Source organism: Amphiprion ocellaris, chromosome 7, assembly GCF_022539595.1.
Source record: "Amphiprion ocellaris isolate individual 3 ecotype Okinawa chromosome 7, ASM2253959v1, whole genome shotgun sequence".
In the NCBI taxonomy this organism is placed as follows: domain Eukaryota; kingdom Metazoa; phylum Chordata; class Actinopteri; family Pomacentridae; genus Amphiprion; species Amphiprion ocellaris.
This window is the reverse complement of record NC_072772.1, coordinates 4,496,535-4,501,551: the sequence shown is the minus strand read 5'-3', so window position 1 is coordinate 4,501,551 and position 5,017 is coordinate 4,496,535. Positions and strand designations below refer to the sequence as shown.

Genomic DNA, 5,017 nt, shown 5'->3' with positions numbered 1-5,017 from the left:
TTAAATTCCTTCTCTCTTCCACTGCTCAAGTTCAATCCAGTATATAAAGTGACTTTAATAGTGAATAAACTAACAACCAGCCATTGTATTTATTTATTATTGCATGTATTTGTAGTAAAACATGAGTTGAAACATCCTACTTTTGGATCTGGAACTGCACAAGCCGTTCATTTTCAGTCACCTGATGAGTTAAACTCCCCTTTTTATGTGAGGTTGAAGCAGAAAGTCTGAGTTAACAAAGAAAGTTGTTTATAATTTGTGATACCTGTTATCTCTGACTGAGGTTTTAGTTTTTGTTGAGCCGATTTACACGTAGAAACTTTGTTCAGGAAGATTTCTCAGTAGCTCAGAGGACAGGCTGCTTTTTACACAACCTTGTAAGAGAATGTCTGCCAATGCTTTCAGCAGAATTTAGAAACACAACACTTCCTAAACAGATATTTTGAGGCTTTGAGGTTGAACGTTTGAGAGTCTATCAGTGTGTTTGTTTGTGGGCTTTCTGTTTCTTGGTGGAAGCTGAATTAGTGAGGATGACTCCTGCTCCTGTCATCTCTAAGCTCCTCACACATCTTTACCTGCACATGAGGAAAATCACTCCTGTAGAATGCAGGTATGTTTGTCATTTTTATAAAAAGATGTTGACTGGTGACCTGTCAGAAACCCATTATACAGAGTCAGCCAAAATAATGTTTACACACATCAGGAAAAGAAAAACTTGCATAAATATTTCAATACCAAATTTATTCAGACATCACAAGATTAATAAAAGTTATCTTTGGCCTCTACAATTACAAGAGGCGCTCAAAGTGGTGGCCACTGGCTTCCAGACGTTTCTGTTGTGTTGTAGACGTCACTTGTTGATGCTCCATTTATGAGGGTAGCGCCATCTGTTGGGAAAACATCGTACAACAGGACACAGAGTTATCGTGATTTGATCAAACTTAGAAAGAGGTATCTATATGTATAGAAGTACTTATACAAATGAAATATTTATAAAAGTTTTTCTTTTCCTGATGTGTATACATTATTTTGGCTGACTCTGAACTTAATGAGAACAAAACTGTCATTTAATTGTTGCTCTGAAAGCTTCTTCAGTGAAATCTGGCTGGTGTTCTGCTTTGAAACAAACTGCTGTTGAGATCTGTGTTTTTAGGTTTAACCCCACAGTTTCTGAATGAACAGATAGTTGTTTTGTTTTGTTTTTTCCTGATCAATGTGGACATTATAATTGATGGTAACATTTACTGATCATATAATCAGCATGACAATATAACAGTAGAACATTCTGACCACCTGACTAATACTGTGTTGGTCCCTTTATGCTGCTAAAACTCCTCTGACCCAGTGGTTCATCAGAACCTCTGGGGATGTCCTGTGAATTCTGTGGATCCTGTGGGTTGCAGGGTGGGTCCTACCTAGACCAGGCTGATCCTGGACCATCCCACAGATGCTCCATCAGATCAGGATGTGGGGAGTGTGGAACCCAGGTGAACAGCTTAGTTCTGTCGTGTTCCTCAGACCACTCCTGAGCAGTTTAATTTGTCCTGCTGAGGGTGGCAGGAAGCTGGCATCAAGGACTGCTGTTGCCATGGAGACTAGGGGGTTGTTTGTCCTGCAGTGTTTAGGTGGTGGTACATGTCAAACATCCACATGAATGTCAAGGTTTCCCAGCAGAACGTTGCATTAGAACAAGATGATGGATGTTGTTCTCTTCAGCTGTCAGTGGTCAGAATGTTGTGGCTGATCGGTGGATCTGTCTGCCTTTACTCTGACATCCAGAGTTATACAAAAGTGTAGTATGTGTGCAGTGCAGAAGAGATTTACTTTGTTGTATGCAGTTTTAGTGGTCCCATCAGAGAAAATCATATCCATATACAGGTTTTTATTAATTCCAGGGCTGGTTCAGTAAAGATTATATTTAGAGGTAGACCGATATATCGGCCGGCCGATATTTTGGGCCGATATATGGACTTTTTTCAATATCGGCCATCGGCCGATATTTACAAATAAAAAGCCGATTTGTGATCAGGCACCCGTGCGGGCAGCTGCCGCGACCGCTTTTCCCTTAGAAGGACCCCCGGCACTCAGAGAGCGGAGCATGAGCGGAGCGAGTGAGCCAGGCAACAACAAGCCTCGCTCCACACCTGCTTATTTGGTAAAAAAAAAAAAAAAACAGGTAAGAGATTTGTTTCTTGGTAAGAGAGAAAATGCAATGTTGATTTAGCCTTTAAAAGTCTTTACTGTGTGATCATCAAACTGTAAAAGTTAGCCGTTTAAGTTTTAGCGTCAGCCTCAGGCATACAAGCAAGTGAGAAAGTGAAAGTAAATCTGTGTGTGTGTGTGCGTGTGCGTGTGCGTGTGCATGGTGCGTGTGGTGCGCGTGCGCCTATGCCCAGAGCGAGGCTGCTGCACGTTCCTCATCTGCACACCCAGCGTCTGTATGTTTATATTATCTAATTATACTAGCAGCCATTTACATTAAAATCTTTACTTGTGTTGTGAACTTTGGTAAGAAGCAGAAACTTCAGCGTTGCCATGGATATATGATTGTTAAATTCTGTCCATGTTTCCATTTTGGGAAATTCAGTCCAGCAGATGAGTTTGTTTTTACTGCCAGATACCATTCAGTCTGAGATATTAAGAATAAATAAATGTGCATAATGTGGAAATGAAAAGATTTTATTTTTATTTATTCCTACAGCTGCTGTGTGGAAAGTTCCAGAATGTGGAGGATTTTAGTCTCACAATCACAGACAATAAATATTATCTGAAAGTCAGGTTCTTGTTGTTTATCAGCACAATACAAAAAGATTCATGTTAGAAATATTCCAGTTAAGACTCTAGAATATCATGATTTATGGAAATTTACCTCAATAATATAAATTTTCAGGTTAAGATTGTACAGTGATATTTATTATGTAAATTTAGCTGATTAAAGTTTGACTCTGCACTACAATAGTATTTATTTAACTTTACATCATTATTATAATATTTAGGGTCAGACCCTACAGTATTGAGATTAAGAAATCAAATATTTTATAAAATGTAAATACACTGAACTCATTTGGATATATTTAAGTGAGGCTCTACAATATTATTTGACACAAATCTATCTAAATCAGAATTTTAATCATTTTTACTCCAAACATTTACTGGACTGATTTAAATATTAAAATCACTCCTTTCTAATCCTCTGCTGTATGTTCAAACCTGAGGCCTTAAATAGAAACACACAAGTATCTGATTGAAGGAACTTCTGCAGAGTCCTGGTTCCAGAACATGATGGTAGAATTATAGACAAACTTTAACAAAAGCTGCCTGAGAGTTTACAGGTTTTTATGTTAGATTTCTTCAGTAATTTAATGAGTTATCAGCAAAACTCAAGTGTTCATTTGATGAACTTCATTTCCTAAAACATCCAGAATTGGAGCTCATATCTTTGGCAGCTGTAAAGTTTCTGCTCCTTCAAAGTTCACAACACAATGAATGAATTCCTAAAACACTCTCAATGCTGGAGAGTGTTTGATGCTGAAGCAGTGACCAGTTTTTCTGTTTCTTCTCTGGAGATGCACAATGAGGGACGTCTGCAGCGACTGAGAAAGAGTCTCACCACATCCTGACATGAGGAAAAAGACTTTATTGAAGACTACAATGAGAAAAACTATCAGACAGCAGACGGCTGCATTCAAGGTGAGCTCTGAACATTTGATCTGGAACAGGAATTCAATAACTGCAGCATGAGCTTCATTTCAGTCTGTAGCTGCTGAATTCATGGATGAATCATCTGGCACTAGAGAGGAAGACGATCAAACATCCACGTCAGCTGATGGAGGTCCAAGAGTCTTACCAAACAAACAACCTACAGAGTGAAGACCTCAAATCTGATTGGACGGCCTCCTATTCAGCCACATGTGTGAACAAATGTCTCTAAGTTGATTTGTTTTTTAAAATAAATCTAGTTTGAGTCCTAATCTATGCCTGTGTGTTTGCTTCTTTACACTGCTGTTAACAGTTTAGGCTGTTAGATTGTTCCAGATAAGACAAGTACAAGATACTTCAGAGCCGTTCTACCACAAACCTGACAGGAAGAACTCCAACAGCTACTGAATGTTCCTGTGGTTCCCTCAAGGCTACAGGAGGAGTCCTACGAGGACGAGCCGGTCCACCTGATGGCGGCCAGTCGCTGCGGTTCAAAGCCAACACCGACTACGTGGACTTCTACTGGACCACATGGAGGCCTTCAAACCGGACCAACAAGTTCAGCGACTCCCCGACTCGTGGGTCTGAGGACGCCGCCGAGCCTCGGTCCAGCCGGCCACCTGTCTGTGGGTGTTTGAGTGCTGAGAGGTTTGTGGATGCATGTGAATGTTCTGTGTTGAAACGGCAGCTTTGGACTCAGTAACGCTGGTAAAAACCAAGAGCTCCTTTATTGTGACTTCCACTAAAAAAAACTGATGAAAATAAGTTTGTCAAGGTTTTGACTGGTAACAGATTATTAAATAATGAAAATAATCGTTTAAATATTCCTTTAAACAATCCTTTTAGGTCTACATTTCCTTTACACTGACTTCTTGGTACATGTACAAGTATTTTGGGTGGAATATACCATTAAGCCCAGTGTTCAAGGGTTCTTGTGGGAATATACCATTAAACCAACCTTTTAGGTAAATGTTCCAGGATGTTGGGTAGAATATACCATCAGATAAACCTTTTAGGTCTACATTAGAAGATTTTAGAGTAGAATATTACTCCAAAACATCCTTTAGGTCTACATTTAAGGTGGAATACTCCTTTACACCAAGATTTTTTGGTCTACATTGAAGGATTTTTTGTAAACCACCCTTTCGGGTCTATATTTGAGGTTTTAGGTGGAATATTCCTTTTAACCAGCCCTCAGGTCTCTTTGAGGATTTTGGATGGAATACTGGGTTAAACCAACATTTTAGGTGCATGTCCAAGGATTTTTGGTGGAATGTTCCTTTAAGGTGGATGCGTGAGGACCTTGTAGGTGGAATAC

At 39.5% G+C, this 5,017-nt stretch overlaps 1 long non-coding RNA gene across 1 annotated transcript; it reads left to right on the top strand.

Moving 5' to 3' along the window:
• Positions 1-1,570: 1,570 nt before the first annotated feature.
• LOC129349248 (uncharacterized) lies at positions 1,571-3,971 on the top strand. The gene is made up of 2 exons (XR_008602172.1): positions 1,571-2,176; positions 3,567-3,971. It is a non-coding gene; the product is annotated as an uncharacterized LOC129349248 (long non-coding RNA).
• Positions 3,972-5,017: the final 1,046 nt, after the last annotated feature.